Source organism: Chiloscyllium punctatum, chromosome 11 (assembly GCF_047496795.1).
Source record: "Chiloscyllium punctatum isolate Juve2018m chromosome 11, sChiPun1.3, whole genome shotgun sequence".
In the NCBI taxonomy this organism is placed as follows: domain Eukaryota; kingdom Metazoa; phylum Chordata; class Chondrichthyes; order Orectolobiformes; family Hemiscylliidae; genus Chiloscyllium; species Chiloscyllium punctatum.
The window spans coordinates 40841823-40861992 of record NC_092749.1 but is presented as its reverse complement, the minus strand read 5'-3'; the positions used below and the strand labels follow the sequence as shown (position 1 = coordinate 40861992).

The following is a 20170-nucleotide window of genomic DNA, read 5'->3' as shown; positions in this document are numbered from 1 at the left end:
CTCTGGAGTCTGAGATAATTTTACCTCCAAAAACTCAATTTAATACCATTGTCACAGTGCTCAGCTGGCCTTGTGGAAAAAATGGGTTGCCCACCTACTTTTGCCACACAATTTCCATTGGGCTTTGCACCACCTAACTTAAGGAAGGAATCCATCTCTAAGATGTGGGAAATAGGATTCTCTTGGGGGAATGTGTTGCAGAGCTGGCCCCCAGCAGGTACCTAAATGTCTCTCTGGGGGTCCTAGTGGGAGAGGTACAGGCAGGAAAGGAGTCACTGCTCTCCAGCTGGACAATCTCCAGGGAAACTATAAAGCGCAAGTGGCTGACAGATGTAACCAACATCAAAGCCAAAACCTGGGTTTTACATCAAGAAAAATGCAACAATCTCATAAACACAGCAAATACAAATTTCTCAGCAGCACCTGAAAATATACCATTCCACTCATTCTCCTTTCACTCTGGCCACATGATGTTGGGATGTTGTTAAGGGTGTTACCAATATGCAAGTTGTTAATGAAGTTATGCTGAGCTCTAAGGAGAGAGTTGTTTTGGACATAATGGTCTTTGGTTTGGCAATTATGTAGAATGAGCTGGACAAAGCAGAGGATTTAACTTGGTCAGTCATTGTCCATGGTTATGGTGCCAATGGAAATTGGGTAAAAAAAATATTTTTCAGAAGTCCTTTATTACTCTTCCTCCAATAACATCTGCTCAGTTGTTGACTGATGTCTGCCCAATAGACTTCAATGCAGGCCGACAGTGAAAAATGTCACTGGAGAGAAAGTCAAGGTAGTCCAGGAATAGTCACATAATGTTGTCATGTTGTTTGAAAATAGACTGATTAAATCTCCTTCACTTCTTTAGACCAATGTCCAAGTTCAACAAAATACAACCCATCAAATCCAATATCCATCACAACATCATAAACCCCTATTCCCATCCAATGACCATAGCTCCCAACCCATAGGCTAGACAGAAGCATTCCAGACTGAATTTTAAAGTTACTAAAACTGTTTTCTCTCTTTAAGATAGACAAGCAGGAGGATGGAAGAACACAGCAAGCCAGGCAACATCAGGAGGTGGAGAAGTCGATATTTCGGGTGGGGTTTCAACCCCAGGGCATCAATGTGGACTTCAACAGCTTCCTCATTTCCCCTTCCCCCACCTCATCCTAGTTTCAAACTTCCAGCTCAGTTACTGCCTCCTTGACTTGTCCGACCTGCCTATCTTCTTTTCCACCTATCCACTCCACCCTCTCCTCCTTGACCTATCACCTTCATCTCCTCCCCCACTCACCCATTGTACTCTATGCTACTCTCTCCCCACCCCCACCCTCCTCTAGCTTATCTCTCCATGCTTCAGGCTCACTGCCTTTATTCCTGATGAAGGGCTTTTGCCCGAAACGTTGATTTCGCTGCTCGTTGGATGCTGCCTGAACTGCTGTGCTCTTCCAGCACCACTAATCCAGTATTATACCTGAAATGTCAACTTCTCCACTTCCTGATGCTGTCTGACTTACTGTGTTCTTTTAGCCACTTGCCTGTCTACTCTGGAAACTGGTATATGCAGGTTTTTTTGTCTCTTCTCTCTTTAACATACCTACTTGACTCATTTGCAGATTTTACAGTTCTCCAAAGTATAGGAGAAAATGGGCAAATGCATACACAAGTCTAAGACACTCTTCCTTCTAGCTATCAAACTAGAGAAAATCACCTCCCCCCCTCCATCAATTAAGAGATGGTGATGCACTGATGGAAAGTCTGAACCATTTCCCATTTCTTGGAAGCTCTTCTCAACAAAGCCAGGCAAAGACCATAAAATCCATTCATCTCAGAAGCTAGTGAACTGCAATGGAAGCCAGTCAAGCAAGTTAAGCTCGGTCATGAAGGACAATGAGAAGAAGAAGTGAGTAGATTAGCGCTCAAAGTAAAAAAAAATTCAACAAAATCCGATTTTAAATTTTTATAACGTGGGCTTGTACACGTTGACACCATAGCCTCATTGCTTGACCCCAGGTCACCAAGGAGCAAATTGACCTTGTTCACTGAGTATACTCAACTGTGCCTCCTATCAGCACAGCTCTGCCTCACTGAAATGGGATTTGTGTGTCATCTTGGTCTTCAAGCAACAAGCTGAGCAAGCATGGATCAGGAAGACACACACCTGAAATCCAAATACTGCAAGTGACAATGCATCATGTAACTGGACTTATTTAGAATGATCTGCTATCTGAAAACAACATGTCAAGTGCTTCACTTCCAACTTAGCTTAAATGTTTACACTATCGGGGGAGAGGTGTGAGCAGTGAACAATGAAAGGGCACAAAGGCTTTCTGAGGGCTTTATCTGGACCAGCTGGAGATTTTCAGTTTGGTGACAGCCAATAATTTATATAAACATAAACACAGTGAGTTGGATAGGACAGGGATGGATAATTCTATCTTAGCTGCTTTCTTGGATCTGTCACCTTCTCGTGTGTTGATCTGTAGGCTGACCCTGTACATGTTATGCACAGGACTAACCCTTGTTTCCAGCTGTTGTACTCCTAACTGGTGAAGCCACCTCTAAAATATCAAACCTGTGCATCCACCTTAAACTCACCTCATGTGGCTGCATCTAAGCCATATTCAAACAGGGTGCTCCCTCTGCTTGATCACTTCAAATGGACTCCATTTCCTGCCTCTATATGTAGTCTTTCCTTATCTCATTTCTGCCACATTCTCCCTTTTTCACCTTAATGTGCCTTTCCCAGATTTTTTACACAAATATTTCAAAAACTTGGAACTATTTTTTTGTTCTTCTATGTGACTGCTTATCTTTAATTGGCCAGGGACCATTCCCTCTGCAACTCCCTTGTCAGGTTCATGCACCCCCCCCCCCACCTCCCCTCCACCAACCCACCTTCCCTTCCCAGCACTTTCCCCTGCCATTGCAGGAATTGCAAAACCTGTGCCCACACCTCCCCCACCTCACCTCTGTCCAAGATCCCAAAGGAGCCTTCCACATCCATCAGAGTTTTACCTGCAGTTCCACACATATCATTTACTGTATTTGCTGCTCCTGATGCGGTGTCCTCTAAATTGGGGAGACAGGACACCTACTTGCAGAGCACTTCAGAGAACATCTCTAGGACACCCACACCAACCAATCCCACTGCCCTGTGGCTGAACACTTCAACTCCCCCTCCCACTCCACCAAGGACGTGCAGGTCCTGGGCCTCCTCAATTGCCACACCCTAACATCCGATGCCTGGAGAAAGAACACCTCATCTTCTACCTTGGGACCCTTCAACCACATGGCATTAATGTGAATTTCATCAGTTTCCTCATTTCCTCTCCCGCCACCTTATCCCAGATCCAACCTTCCAACTCGACATCGCCTTCATGACCTGTCCTACCTGTCCATCTTCCTTCCTATCTATCTGCTCCACTCTCCTCTCCAACCTATCACCTTCATCCCCACCTCCATCTACCTATTGCATTCCAAACTACCTTCCCCCCAGCCCCAGCCCCTCCCATTTATCTCTCCACCCTCTTGGCTCACAGCTTCATTCCTGATGAAGGGCTTTTGCCCGAAACATCAACTCTCCCGCTCCTCGGCTGCTGCCTGACCTGCTATGTTTTTCCAGTTCCACACTGTCAACTCAGATTTCATTAAGTGGCCACTCCAGTGTTCAATTAGCACCAAGTATTCTACCTGACATGGTGCCCAGTGAGAGGTTTGATGTTATAAATGTCTAATCTTAGCTGATTTTGAAGATCAAGTAGTTTATATCTAATTCCTATTAAATAGTAGCCTAGATATAGGTGAGTTACAATTATAGCACAGAGTTCCAATTATTACCATATCCCCAGCATTCACTGTCCCTAGTCTCTGAATTGGTAAATGCAGCACTTGGTGTGATAAGGGAAATCCAGACTCAATCCTGGTCAGTCCTGTTCCAACAAATCTGTGAAAGCGAGAGTTGGGGGTGCTGTAATTTCTTGCACAGCTCCTTGAAGTGGTGAAAGATAATGGGCCATGAATCCTTTGTAGCTTCAGTTGTAAAAGTATGTGTGTGAGCATCAAGAATGAACATTATTATGATTGCACGATTGAAGCCAATCAATATTTACTGTCAGGCCTCACACGTGAATAATGTCAAAAGGGAATTTAATCTGGATCTTGCCCTCAGCTAGGTAGCTGACAAGGGACCCTCATTGCCCTTCTTAAGGTGGGCCCACTAAATTTCATGACAATTGGGTAGGTTGTCTTCAGCCTTACAAACTTCAGGGATGTAGGTCTTGCACCCCAGAGTTGATGGCTAATCTAAAATCCCCATTGCTCAGCCGTGCCACCATAAGGATGTTGGCGACTGCCAGCAATACATCCAGTCATAGTCCAAGACCATTGAGTCCCCGAGGTGATGGTGAGAGGTGAGTTGGAAGTTGCCAGGGATGGTCTTGGTGGCTCACAGTGGTCACATGGCGAGCAGACACTGGATGAGGGACTGTCGCTATCCTTCAAAAGTCTGTAAGTAACTCCAACAAGGTGTTCAAGCCTTCCCATCCTCACATCCCACCAACCCCCACCCCTCCAAAATGGGTGAATACCAATGGCAATGAGATAATACCATCAAGTAGGCATTAAGTGTGGAATTAAGGGCATAACTGGGGCAAAGGCAGGAAGGTAATGAGGTCCCCACTCATCCACTTGCCTGATTAAGTGCCTTGATCCCACCACGAGAATTAGCTTTGAAGAGGACATTATATTCTGCCCATCCACTTGCTTTATTACCTTGCTTTCTTAAAAATCTCTCATTCCTCGCAAATTTTCTCCTCACTTCATGGTATTTCCACAACAGGCATGTGGTTGCCCTCTGGGAACCTCTCCAAGTTGCTTATTGCCTAAGTCATAAGGAGATCTCTTCATTTGTTCTATAACTCAATCAAACGTAAAGATTACATATCTCTCTTTCTCTTACTTGCAATCGCCTGCTGTCAATTTATATTTTCAGAGGAGCTTTCTTCCCAATAATAATACTTTTACACTTCCCTTGCCAAAAATATTTACCATGTAACCCCAACTCCCAGTACATTGTTGGCATTACTAAAGTTTTGGTTCTGACAGTGTGAGTGAGTTGGCTAAATTTCACTGCAGAAGCATCATCAGGGAGTACAACCGTGTTCTTACTCAATATCCCACAGGCTCATGTTGTTAACAGTGATTAGGAGCTGGTCAGGAGCAGAACCCTTAATTACCTCCTTTCTACACTGAGATGTCACTCTCTTTTTCTAGGCTGCCATCACCTGATTCAACACAAAGTGAGACATAAACCTTGAATCTTTCTGGCATGCATGATTTACTCACTCGCTGTGTAAATACACTGAGCTCACAGGGCATTTAGGTGGTTTTTCTTGTTATTCTCTTCATGTACAGCATTCCCCAGCAGGGCTATCTGTTTCAGCTCTTCACATCCTGTTCTCCCTCTCCTGAATTTCACTGAATGGCTAACCCTGCCTGGTAAATCATTTAACCTGACCTGTCAATCTCTAGCATTGTTGTCAGACAAAGAAACCCTATTTCGCCCCAGCCACTGCAAGATTCACTCCACAGGAGAAGAAAGGGACAATAAAATTGATGGGTAGTATAACATTCTGAGGGTAATTTCATGCAGTATTCCACTGTTTTCCTCAGTCTTTTCTTTGAGTCAACAGGGTGTAATGTAAAGGAAGCATTATGGGGAAGAGAAGCTGACGTTTGTGTGTTAACGTGACTGCTCTGCTTGAGTGACCTCATCGGCCATTTACAGCACCAATCAACAAGCAACTTAACTGCAGAAAAAGCACCAGATTTGATTAGTAAACGTGGCAATTCTGTTGCCTCAGAATTATCTGAAGTAAAATCTGAGGGGAGCACTCAAATCTCAAATTTGACACCACTTCAGTCAGAGACAGCATGAAAATACAGTGAAAAGATATGAAAAACCTCACATTCCCAGTTTTCATTTAAACTAGGGTTCCTTGGGGAACCTTTCTGAAGCACCAATAAATTTTTTTGTTGTCATCATATGCATCTCTAAATCGTTGCCAGCTATCCACACTGGAGCGTTTTAAATCCTTTTCCAGTTACTTTGAGGGTGAGAGTCTTTGGCCAGAGACTGGGGAAGATGGGATTGTTCCTCAGGGCAAAGAGAGTTAAAGGGAGACTTGGTGAATGAGGTCACAATTATGAAGGGTTTTGATCCAATAACTAAGAAGGAAGTGTTTCCATCTAATGAAGAGTCAGTGACCAGACGATATTAAGTTAACTGAGAGAAAAGCAAAGATGAGAATTTTCTAAAGACTTACCTTATGATCTGGAATGCATTGACTGTAAGTCTGGGGGCCAGCAGAATCAACTGGAAATTCCAGAAGAGAATTGGATAATTCCTTAAGAAGGAAAATTTTGCAGGGTTATGGATAAAGACTGTGTAAATGGTATTAATTGCACAGTTCATTGAAAGAGCCAGGGTAGGCTTTGCCAAGCTTTCAGCTTCATGCTGGGAATAAGGGGATGCAGGCAGCACTGAAAATGTGTTGCTGGAAAATCGCAGCAGGTCAGTCAGCATCCAAGGAGCAGGAGAATCGACGTTTCGGGCATGAGCCCTTCTTCAGGAATCAAGAATGTAGGCAGCACCTCAATATCACAGATAGAATTCCATCCAAGGTGATCCTTGAGAGCTTCTGTGTTGAGGTTGACATCATTGGTGAACCCAAGGTTGTCCTAACTTGTGGCACCTATCCAACAACTTTTCCCTTGGGAGGAGGAACTGAGACCAATTGTAACAAAACTATCTATGTGCTAACTCCAATCAGTGAAATCAGACAGCAAACTACTGGTGGATTCTGGACATTGCAGGCAGCAAATGATGAAATGCTTGAAAACTGAGCAGTGTAGGCAGTGTCTGTGCAGAAAGACCATCATCAAGTTGAAACTGTGGGTGCCTTTTTTTGAGGAAAATTGTATTGGAAGGCAAGGGGGGCAATGAATCAGGTGGGAATATGACATGTGAACACAATACCCCCCCCCCCCCCCCCGAATAAAGCCCGGGGATGGAAGATCCACGGTTGACCTTCCTGCCATTTGAGGCCCTTTACTGGCCAATTAGTGACCATTTTGGAAAACAGGTATTACTATTGCTCACCTGTATCTGCTCAGCAGCCACCTCTAAACTCTGGAGAAGTACCACCAGTGCGTTCTGGGCAGATCTCTCAAATCCATTTGCTGGACAAGCACACAAGTATTAGTATGCTCACCTTGGCCAACATGCCTAGCATTCAGACATTGACCATGCTTACAGACCACATTGTCCACCTAGGCAAAAGTGAGGACTGCAGATGCTGGAAATCAGAATCTAGATTAGAGTGGTGCTGGAAAAGCACAGCAGGTCAGTCAGCATCCGAGAAGCAGGAAAATCGATGTTTCGGACAAAAGCCCCCATTGTCCACCTGCCTGATAAGAGATTCCCAGATGTTAGTGCTCTACTCATAACTGTGACATATCGAGAAAGCTTCAGGGTGGGTGGGGGTTGTGGGACTGGAGATGAAGGAAACACTTCAAAGACACCCTCAAAATGTCCACAAAAATGTGAGGAACCCCTGAGAAAGTTTGTCCAGGACCTAAAGTGAAGGGGATGCCCCTGGGAAGGCTCTGTGCACCTCATGCCCCATCAGTGACAGCCGACTGAAGTGGCAACAGAGAAAGAATTTGGGCACCCCCCTTGCCTTTTCCCTACCCTCTACTTACTCCATGCCTAACAGAATCTATTGATCATGTACCAGACTCTCCAGTCACCTGAGAACTCACTGTTAGTGTAAAGCTAGCCAAATTCGACCAGGACAGACCAAGTAAGAGACACTGAATTACTTAATAGCCTCACCCCACTACTGCTGGCAGTAGTCAGGCTTGTCACCATGTAGAATGCATGACATATAAACGGTGCAGGTAGCTCGGTGGTGAGTGAGGGGCGAGTCCCTATTGTCTGATTGAGGGGCAGAGCATCAGGAGTCTTGCCCCATCTGGTGAGCCCCAGCCTCCTGCCATTTCTTATCTCTGACCTGAGTTGCTCTTCGATGCAAGGCGTCCAATAGTTGTTATTTCTATGGTTTGCATGGTTTCCCTGGTAATACTGGTGATAAAAAGACTGCCAGCCTTTTGAGTGACTGGCATCTCCTGGGCACGTTTGGGACAGATTTTTGCCCATGCATACTTGATCCCTGAAAGTCCTGCCAATGGTTAGACCTTCGTGCACTTAAAACCAGTTTGCATTCCAAGAGTTGAAAACGTGGGGGGTCTCAGTAATCTTCCAGCCAGCAGGCAAGACCTCATCAAATGTACCCCCACTGGCCTCTTAACTATTCCTCTCAATACTAATGTTATCTGTGGCACTGAATGTTTCCAACAACTTTCTTCATATTTCGGCTAATTCAACATCGATACTGAAGCAAGCATGAGTTTTTCCAGGCCTGTATGTCTCTGTGGCTAACTGCCTTAAAGTGCTGAACTAAACTGCAGCATCATCACATTAAAAATGTCACTAATCTTTGAAGAAGCTCCAGACAAATAAATAAGCTGGAACTGCCTCAGCCCTTGTCGAACGAAGCAATGGTGAAGCACTCCAGACTGGCACCAGTAGGACTATGACTAGGTGAGAATATTACTCATATCTTTGAAGGTTGGGTTTGAGATTAATTATTAATAATGGGGTTAAAATTTCTGAAGTGAAATTGGGTGAGATTTTTATCTAGCTATTTCTCTCACTTTGATATTATTAACTTCCTGAGAGGGTGAGGTCCATTGAATAACATGGGGGAAAGATTGGGGAAAAATGCCAGACATTAGATGATTTCGGATTCATGACTACAAAGTGGAAGTTCAAAGCAACTTCATTGATTAGGACAGGTATATGTTATTGAGATTGGTGGTAGACTGAATTTTTGGTGGCTCAGTTGCGCCGCTCACCTCGCTATATCTAGTGAATCAAGTGCTATTTTGGATCCACTTGTTGTCTTGATAGCACTTGCTTTGTCAAATTTACTTGCTACTTCCATGCAAAATAGGACATTGATGGAATTATTAATTGACTCCCATATACCAATCCTATTCGCAAAACTGGATAAAGAGGGGCAAAAGGGCATCTGGCCTATACTATGCACAAATTTGGGACACATGATGTTAGTATTTTTAGCCCTTACTGCCCAGGCTTCAATTTGATGATGGTACCCCTTTACGAAAACTACCTAAATTACCATTTGCATGAGTGTCGATGCAATGGAAACTGGATAATATGTCATCAATGTGCAACTTGTTTTATGGTGGTGTGTCAATTATAAAATTAACCCTGATACTTTTCACTGTTATTGGCATGTATGCTGCATCATGTTCCCACAGCACAGACTTTAGTAAACCTGGACTGTTTCACAGAATAAGCCATTCCAATCTAGAGAAGCTGTAACATCATCTTACAGAATGTGGATTGATTTTATTGAATTTTACCTAATTATTAAAATTTATTGCATTTATTTTATTGAACGTAGATTTAATGTGAAAGGTTATGTGGCATAAACCACTGTTTCTCTTGTAATCCTCTATTTTGGTGTTTAGCAAAGCAGAGTAAATTTCCCTTTTATTAAATTAAACAGATTGTGACCATAAACCATTTCCCTAGGTATTCCCCCCTTCAATCTTTGGCTAAGTGTAAACAGGATGTGGTGGTGCTGGTATTACCTTGATAGTGTATAGAAACTGAATCCACACAACAAACCTTGTAGCATAAACACTGCACATCCACTTCAGAGAGTTTTGCAAGCTTTCTATAAAGGTAGCTTCTTATTCTTGTCACTTCATTATTATTTCTGCTATTAAAAATAAAGAATTTTCATTCATATCTGACTGTACAATATCGTCAAGCCAATTAAAGGACATATCACCAAAGGATTACATCTGAAACATAGCAATGGGCAGTTAAAATAGCTACGCCCAATTGTTGCCAGACCTCATCATCCACCACTCAATGTCTCATCCCACTGTCTTCTGATAATAATCTGAAATTGCTGTCTTCTCTTTTGAACAGATATCTGTCCAGCCACTGGAAAGCAGTCACTGAGCTCAGACGATGTCTGTGGGACTTTACACAATTTAACTCTCTCAGCAGGCCAACTTGAGGTCTAGGAAGGCCTTCCTTCCCCAGGTCATTGATTCAGGACCTAACCCCTAAGCCAACAACTGGAGATCATTCATTTTGGATCTGGCAGGTATCATTCCTTTCTCTCTAAGATTCTCTATTACGAGCTTTCTGCTATTGGTTGGTCCTTCCTACCAAGTTCAGGTTGGAGGCTGATCGGGATGTCAATAGATCGCTTTACTCCCATTTTAAACAGGGACAAGGCACAGAGCATGGAGGCAGCAGAGCCAGGTGGGATGGTATTTGGTCTTGCATCAACTTGTAATGAGGGGATCCAAACAAAAAGGTGAAAATGAGACAGGAGGCTCCACCGCTGGGCCTCATCACCCTCCCCTCAGATTGCAGGCTTGCTTCTTCCTGTGGAGGAATGGAACAAACTGAATCACCCAGATTCCCCAGGGAGCATTGGGATGCCATCAGGCCAATATATTAGGCCTCTGGTCAATCCTCTCATTACCTTCAGAGGCTACACAACCAGCAATGGTGAGTAAGCAGTCAGCATAATTAGTTTCTCATTTATAGACAAGTTTTGGTTTCAGGATGACTTTATGGTGAGTAGTCTGAGAGGTCAAGCAGGGTCAGGATGGCATCCTTCCATCTTCAAGAGACAACAGATACAAAGCACATACACCATCTTGCCTAGAGTATCAATGCACCCCTCCCACGACCCAACATCCACTATGTCCTTCTCCTTTGTGAATATTGATGCAAAGTATTCGTTAAAGATCTCATCTACTTCCTCTGGCTCCATGCACAAATTTTCTCCTTTGTCCTTGAGTGGACCTATGGTTTCCCAAACCACCCTCTTACTCCTGAAATATGTGTAAAGTACCTTGGGATTTTCTTTAATCCGATTTCCCAAGAATCCTTCATAGCCCCTTTTGCCCTTCCTAATTCCTTGTTTAAGTTCTATCCTGCTTCCTTTATAGTCTTTGAGGGCTCTGTCTGTCTTCAGTTTCCTAAACTTTATGCATGCCCCCAAGCTTACAAATTTGCTTGTCATCCAAGGTTCCTGAATCTTGCTATCCTTTAATTTTCACAGGAACAAGCTGGTCCTGAACTCTAATCAACTGGGCTTTAAAAGATTCCCACATGAAAAGTGCAGATATACTCTTAAACAATCATCCTACAATCTAGATTCCCCAATTCCTGCCTAATATTGTCGTAGGTAGCCTTCCCTCCATTTATCATTTTCAAATGAGGACTACTTTTATCTTTATCCAGAAGTAACTTAAAACTTACAGAATTATGGTCACTGTTCCCAAAATGCTCTCCTACTGAAACTTCAGTCACCTCGCTGGGCTCATTTCCCAGGTCTAATAAGGCCCCTTCCCTATTTGGTCTATTTACATGTTGCTTCAAGAAACCCTCCTGGATGTAGCTAACAAACTTCCCTTCATCCAAGCCCATGGTGCCTAGGGAGTCCCAATCAATACAGGGGAAGTTAAAATCACCCACCATTTGATTTTTGATACTGTGCTTCATGAATTATTAAAGGTAGGCATGTCAGCAGTAGCTTTCTCGCATGTGCAAAGATTTAGGCTAATATCAGTCAAAGCATGGGAATTCACTGATAAGAGCTAACTTATTATGTTTGAGAGTTTTATTTGGTATGACTTTATGAATCTAAAAGGAAAATGTTGTGGCAATCATAGTTTTGTTGATATTCATTCAGTTTGATACATTTCAAACTATTTTAAACAATTACTTATTTCAGAAGTGCAGTGAAATTGTACAACAGAAGGAGGAGCCAAGTTTCAGAATCAAAATGTAAAAGACTCTGTGTCTTGCAGTTTGATGTAACAGTCCAAGTTGTTGCCATGAGAACAACATCACAACATCACTTCATTATCATCATCCCGAATACCAAATTGGAACCATCCAGTAAAATGTAGGAGACACTGTAGCTACTTGCTATTGACAATCTTGGAATAGTTTAACTCAACCTTATAAAATCTTTGCAAATAAAACTATGCCTCTGCAACTTTTCAAAAGTAAGCGAAAATACTCATTGACTAACCTTGCATTTTAATTTGCCAGCTTTGAGAAGTGGTTACCCAGCAGCTGCTTTCTAAAGCTTCTTTCCTTAATTTCATATCGAAATGTAAGCTCTTTCGTTTGTTGTCCTTGCATGAGTTTCCAGATTGAAATTCAATTTTCACATTGACTTCCTGACTTATAATCAAACAATTTGCAAAGGAGAGGCCATTTAGCCTCTTGTAATTGTTGCAGTTATTTGAAAGAGTATCTATTTCGTCTGACTCCTCCACAAATTAACCCTTCTCTTTTTATTATTTTTCAAAACTATATCTACTTCATTTTAAAAGCTAATACGGATTCTGCTTCCAGTACTTTCCCCCGATCAGTCACTAATATGCAACAAGCCCCTGTTTGAAAAGAATTCCCCTGATCTTTCTTGTTTATTCCTTAAATTTATCATAGAACATAGAACAATACAGCACAGAACAGGCCCTTCGGCCCTCAATGACCTGTGAACTATTCTCAGCTCGTTCCCCCTACACTATCCAAAAATCATCCATGTGCTTATCTAAGGATTGTTTAAATCCCCTAATGTGGCTGAGTTGACTATATTAGCAGGTAGGGTATTCCACGCCCTTACCACTCTCTGCGTAAAGAACCTGCCTCTGGCATCTGTCTTAAATCTATCACCCCTCAATTTGTAGTTATGCCCTCTCGTACATTGGCTTATCTGATCAAGATCCTATTGTAGTTTGAGGTAACCTTTTTCGCTGTCCATTGCACCTCCAATTTTGGTGTCATATGCAAATTACTAACTATACCTCTTATGTTTACATCCAAATCATTTATATAAATGAAGAAAAATAGTGGACCCAGCACCGATCCATGTGGTACCCCACTGGTCACAGGCTTCCAGTCTGAAAAATAACCCTCCACCACCACCTTTGGTCTTCAACCTTTGAGCCAGTTATATATCCAAATGGCTAGTTCTCCCTGTTTTCCGTGAGATCTAACCTTGCTAACCAGTCTTCCATGCCTTATGCCTTACTGAAGTCCATATAGATCATGTCCACCATTCTGCCCACATCAATCCTCTTTGTTACTTCCTCAAAAAACTCAATCAATTTTGTGAGAAATGATTTCCCACGCACAAAGCCATGTTGACTATCCCTCATCAGTCCTTGCCTTTCCAAATACATGTACATCCTGTTCTTCATGATTCCCTCCAACAACTTGCCCACCACCGATGTCAGGCTCACTGGTCTATAGTTCCCTGGCTTGTCCTTACCACCCTTCTTAAATAGTGCTACCATGTTCGCCAACCTCCAGTCTTCCGGCACCTCACTATCGATGATACAAGCTCTGTTGAGTTGTCCTCACATTTCTAAAGATCTAAAATATTTAGTATCTTTGCTCCCCTACATATTTTGAACTTTTACAATTTAGTCTATTTGTCCACTCATTCTCCATCTCAAAATCCATGACCGCAATCCACTAATCCATCTATATCTTTCTGAAGTCGCATACAATTATTTTCAAAACGAGCCACAGTCCCAACTTAAAATACTTAGGTACTACATTTTTCAAAAGCTGACAAGATCCTGAAGCAATCTCTTACAACACTGATGAGCTCAAAGGTCAGATGGTCTATAAATCTGGACTAGTTTATTTTCTCCAACCAAAGGCCCAGCAGCATTCAAACATCATTGTATAACTAAGGTCAGTATTTTCAAATCTTGATTGTACTCATCATTAATGATACCATATATTTGGAAGAGAGTAATTATTTACATTCCTCCTCAGTTTTCCTACTCCCCTTTTGAACATGAGTATTCAGGTTGCTGTAAAGTTGTACAACTGTTGTTGCTTTGACTCCAACCCAACCAATTTGCTGCTCTTCCTAGATCTAGACAACGAGGGTTTGTTATGCAGCTGTTTGGGCATTTAGAAAGCTGTGGTTTCCACTGGCTACATCAGGAGCTGAAATCTTGATTAAACTTTTCATTCTTGATCTCAAGATTGCTGAGCTCAGTTGTACTGCATTCTACTTCTGCCCAGCTGAGAATAGCTAACTCAGCACAGAGTGCGTTCTCTGATTTCAACCAGGACAGAAATGGCGGTTTATTACATTTCTGTATTTTAAAACAGTTTTGCCAGTGCATTACACAATGGGAATTGTCTTTAATACTATAGTGCCTAAGGCCTTACAGAACACTGACAATAACAGCAACAGCTACAACATGCTATACTGTTCTTCTAATAGAGTAAAATGTTGCCTTTTAGGGGACAAACATGGAACAAAGTAATCAGGGTTTCTATGTTTTCACAGGCCTCTGTCACAGGATTATTTTACATTATAAATTGTAGAGAAGAATAATTCTCTGCTGATCATAGAATATATGCCTCACTGTTCAAAACATTCACTGGACATGGCACCAGCAATTGAGGTTTAGTAATGCTTAAATGTTTTACAGAAGCAGTTAAGTGCGAGTCTGCATTGTTGTTTACTAGCAGCTCACAGGCGAGATCAGGTAAAGCTTCTTTAAATTGTAAATCCCCTTCCTCTCATTGCAGTAGGCTTGTGGTGCCAGGATTACCCATGGTGCAAGCACTCAAGAGAAATAAAAGTGTTTTTCTTCATGTGTGGGGCTTCTGGTGCTGCAGGGGGCCACCGTGCTTCACTGAACTACAGCAGCCCGAGGAGTGGGATTAGATTCACTATTTCACATGCAGGCCACTACAGGGCTTGCAAGAACTTTCAAAAGACATCCACTATCCCACAGCATTCACAAACTCAACCTCATATCTCATATGCATGATTGTACATAAACATCCAAATACACATAGATCCGTGTAGCAATACAAGTGACTGCACATTGATACAGAATTACATGCTGCTCCACATGACATATTAACATCCTGTGCAGGCACACTGTGAGCAGACATGTACAAATGAACAAACGTGCACTGCTGTGAAATATTACCTGTCCTCTGGATATGTCAAAGGATTTTTATGGGAATGAACTATTTCTGATGTATAATCATTGGCGTTTTGTGGGCAAATATATAAAATTCTATTATCTCAATTACTTTTATGGAAGTATTCTTTACCAAACCCTTTCTTCATAGGTAAGCTTGCATATCTTCCTCTTCTTTTAAAAGTATGTTGATACTTTTCTAATGTACAGTTCTAAATGTTGTCCAACTAGCTATTAGTCCTGTTTTTTAACCTTGATACTGAGCGCTGGCAGCTATTCAACTGCCTGGAGCGTCTGGCCTTGCAAAATGGACATACATTCCCTCACTAACACCCCACCCTTAACCCCGATGCACACTCTTCCTGGCATTGATCACAGTATGGTGATCACCAGTAATTTTCACAAGGTCTATGGTGCCAATTGTAGTTCATATTGCAGTTCCAGCTAAGATTCAGCTCCTTCAATACAGACGAGGAACAGAAAATTATGGTACGTTCTTGGAACTAAAAGAAATGACTATGGAAAGTGAAAAGCTGAAATATGGGCAAAAATGCTGACAAACCTGTCAGACGAAGCAGTACCTATGGAGAGAAGGTTTGAGTTCTGATTAAAGACTGAATAAAGGTAATCAACTTGAAACATCTGTTTCTCCAAATACTGTTTGACCCTCTGGGTTTTTCCAGCTATCTTATCTTCTAAGAACCTATACCTCAACTGCTATTGCCCTAACCAGCTGAGTCAAAATGGTACAGCATTAATCAATTCTTTTGTTGGGAGAAATAAAGCTTGCTATGTCTTGTATTACAGCAATGAGAGAAGAAAAAACATCTTGCTCGTAATGCACTTTGAGACATGAAGTCACAAAAGGTACAACTTTAAACCCCCTTTTTTCTTTAAATATTTGCTGCTGCATTTTCTATTGTAAGTAGTCAGTCTTTGCAAAAGCAGTGTTGGCAAGCCATTTTATTGTATGGGGAGGTTGCAAAGGCACAGTGGTGTCACTCAAGCAACAAGAGATGATCCAGTTTCACGTAACTGAAATAAATAAGTTTCAACTTATTCACTACCTTCATGTTCTTTGAAATAAAGAGAATTGCCAAAACTTTATTCTTGGAAAAGTACTTTCAAGACCTACATAGCTCCCCTTTGATTTTTACAGGTCAGCACAGAGTTTACCCATCACTCTTGCATCTTTGACTGTACTCGATAAAGAGAAGTGCAAAACAGAGTAAGCAAAACACTCTCCTTAAACTGCCTGCAAAAGCGTGTTTTTAAAAGTGCTAGAAGTGATAAAGATGTTCCTGTTATGAGATTACAGATTTACTGATGAGGCACTCAAGACAGAGCTTGCAATCTTAGGTCAAGCTCAGGTATTTTATAACCAGCAGAGGCAAAAAGATAATGGCAACATTCTCTTTCAAATGTACCATTGAAGTATATTAGCATGAAGCCACTCTAGTCAGGAACCATCTGTGCCTTTTATTTTCGTATTTTACATATAAAGGGCTAAAAAAATACTTTATGGATCATTGTATTTGAAAATAGAATCCCCAGCTTTCACAATTTTGGAGCTCTGTTGGTATTTACTCTTCGCAAATCAATCTCCTCCAAGTTCCCACTTTTTTCAAAAGTGCAGCTTCAATTCAAAGCCTTCCTGTATTCCTTTGTATGCTTGCTTTTGTTGGTATTCAATGAACTAACAGATTGAGAAGACAATAAAATCTTAAAGGAGACAAAGCTTTACAATGCCGCTCCATTTCTCCACCCCCTTGCATTCTGTGCCTCATCCAGAAAGTCGCTCTTGAATATAGTCACATCACAACATTGTGCTACAGCAGCAACATAATGCTTTGTTTTCAGACGGTGATTCCCTCCAGACTAGTTCTCAGGCTGAAATAGGATAGGAACATGTTTGAGTGAAAAATAGAATTTAAAAGAAAACTTTTTTTGTTGGATTTCTGTTCATTTTTAAACAGAAAAATTTGTGTGAAGCCAATCTCTGCATACATAAGTTCTGAAAGGAACTATATAAGGAATGCTAAGTGACCCTCAATCCAAAGGTCAAACCTTCATGTCACTGTTAATACCCTTTGACCCTCATTATAATCAAGGGAAAAAAAAATCCCTGTCATTTGAGACAATTCAGTGGGGTTTCAGAAAAATAGCTATTCTGATCATCCTTCAAAACTAATACAGGCAAAAAAAAGTAGTGATTTTTTTAAGGAGTTTTTTTCACTTTTCATACCACTTGTGGAGTTGCTTCCAATCTTAGTTTAAGACCATACATTTCTTTTGAGTCATTTGTGCCAATATTATTAAAATACAAAACAAGTAGCTAAGGTAGATGTTTAATAATCTGGGTTACTTTCATTTGTTTAGTCATAAAGCAAAGGCACTAGTTAGCAATATTTTCAAAGCAAATGTCTGATCCTAATTTTGTGCCTGGTTTTAGGCATGGTATATGGTGGGAACTTTCATGTGATAGAAGGTGCAGCCAATGAATATCCAAAAAAAATCCTATGTGCCTTTGTTAGGAATGCAGCATCCATGCTGTACCTAGTTGGTTATTCTAACGAAAGTGGATCTAAGTAAAACTGTGCAAATCCGGCAGATTCATACCAGTTTAAATAAAATGTTTCCACATCCGTATTCCATTTGGGTTTTGCTGTTATATGCACTTTCTCTTCCTATGATATTGCATAATGCAAAATGGTGATTCCCTAATTGATCTTCCTTTCCCATTTATGGTCTCAGCTTGGTTCCTTTCATTGACTATCTGATGAAGACTAAACTCATCAGTGGAGATTATAGGGTAAGAACCAACATCCACCACTGTGTGGCACAGTTCTTTAGCAGATTAACTGATTAGAGTAGCAGATTGAATAAAAATTATCCTTTTTAAAACAGCTTTTCCAAATGTAACTGTGTCACAGAAGAGTTCTACTGCAATTAACCGTTAAGTCAAAATATTTCTGTTGACTATTGCAACAGATTTTGAAATAATTGTTGTTGATGTTACTTTTATAAATAAATAGATGATACTTCTTTGTGTTTTCTTTTCACTTACCCAGTTCTCTGGCCGATTCTTAAGAACTGACATGTCAATTTCTGCTTGCAGTGCTACCTTCAACAGTGCATTCAGACACATCAACATTGTTATGAAAAAAGTTTCTCCTTTGTCTTTCTGAACATAACGTTTCCATTAACAACGAAGGACATATCAAGTTGTTTACTGCATGCTTATTTTTGTCTGGATGTAATCCCCTAGTGTTTAATCCTCTTCCAAACCAGATATTTATTAAGGTCTTTTCAACTCAGTTGTGCATGTTGAGTTACCCTCATGTTTGGTTAGTCTCTTGATGCTAAGTAGGTCTGCCTGATGCACGATGAGCCTGACTGATGTTTCACAAGCCTCTCTGATGAGTTTTCCCGATGCTTGTCAAGGCTGCTTAATGTTTAGAGAATTTAACTCGTATTTGTGGTGAGTCTGCTCTTTTCAGATGCACCCACTGATGTAAAGGCTGCACTCACAATCGCTGCATCCTGCTCCCCCCTTACCCTCTCTACAGCACACACAGATCTGATGTGTTGTGAAATTCAGTTTTATTTGTCCTAAAATGCATCTCTGTCTGTCCCAGTGTATGATGTGGAGTATCATCTCAGTTGCATGACACTGATCTTTTGCTGTAAATCCTATGTCTTCTGGTCTTGCTCCACAACTACCTGATGAAGGATCAACTCTCCAAAAGCGAGTGCTTCCAAATAAACCTGTTGGGCTCTAACCTGGTGTTGTGTGATTTTTTAACTTTGTCCCAGTTTAGCATTTGCATCACAAGGAAAGATAAAATGTTTTGAGATCCATTCACTTCTTTTGAGAAACCATTTCGAAGACTGAAACAAAGTGTTAAGCAGAGAAGTTGGGAAGGCATGGATGAAGGGGTGGATGTTATTCACCTGTCATGGCCAATAATCTCACTGTAATTCATTTTTGAAACTTGCCATTACTGAGTCGGTCATGGAAATTGCTACTTTCGTTCTGAAAAAAAACACTTGTAGAGTCACTTGAAAATAGGAGCATGGGAATTTCACGCCTTTTTTTGTCTGTGTGTAGAGGAGACCAATGAATAGGGAAATTTCTGAAGAAACCACCATAACCTTTGTTACAATGATGAGGCAGCAGTGAAAGTTTTTTAATTAGTGCTTTGTGAATGGAGTTTGTTCTTCTCTCTGTGAAGCAGTTTGAACTTGTGCAACTGTAGCTAATTTTGACTCCGAGTAAAACTGCAGGTTCACATCAGTGCTGCCAAAAGCAACACCTCCCCCAAAACGCCCTGTTAGCCACCACCCCTGCTCCTGAAGGATCTACTCACACACGGTGTACTCCTGCTAACCAATGCACATTTTAACATCGGCTTCACTTCAGAACAATTCCCTTTACCTTTTGTGCTGGAACGGACAGGCAAAGCTCCAGTGGTGGGAATTGATTTTGTTAACACAGCACGCTGTCAGAAAATCTCAACTTTTACCGCTCATGTTATAATCAGTCTGCAAGTGTGTCATTAACTTGACCAGGAGAGGGAAGAGAGGCAGGGTGAAAGCAAAAGGATGAAGGGGGTGTTGTTGATTTTTCTTTTGCTTTTTGTATAGAGTCAAACAAGGTAGAGCTTTGCTTCCAATCTTAAGGCTTGCTTTAGCTCAAATTGAAAATCTGGTCCAAGCTTCAAAGCAAAAATACTGAATCTTATCCGACGTTGTCACCTTAATCAAAAGTAGATTTGGTGCAAGCAAGGGCCAGAAACACTGCAGCTGACCAAAATTTCAGGGGTGGGCTACTTTCACTCCCAGAAATCATTTAAATTTGTCTGGCATGGTTTACCATCCAATCGTCTGGGGAGCTGGATGCCTGTAGAGAGTTCTGAGAGAGTGTGGCCCTCAGCTGAGGCAGGGCTGACTGTAGAGAGTTTCTGAGAGAGTGATTTTCAGAGTGCACTTTCAGATAGGGCTCCAG

The 20170-nt window shown here is 41.5% G+C and overlaps 1 long non-coding RNA gene across 2 annotated transcripts in view; it reads right to left on the bottom strand.

Moving 5' to 3' along the window:
• The window catches only part of LOC140482924 (uncharacterized), a 55205-nt gene extending 36541 nt beyond the window's left edge, over positions 1–18664 (bottom strand). For both annotated transcript variants that reach the window (XR_011961821.1, XR_011961822.1), the window contains exon 1: positions 18230–18664. This is a non-coding gene — a long non-coding RNA (uncharacterized lncRNA). The remainder of the gene's footprint in view (positions 1–18229) is intronic.
• Positions 18665–20170: the final 1506 nt, after the last annotated feature.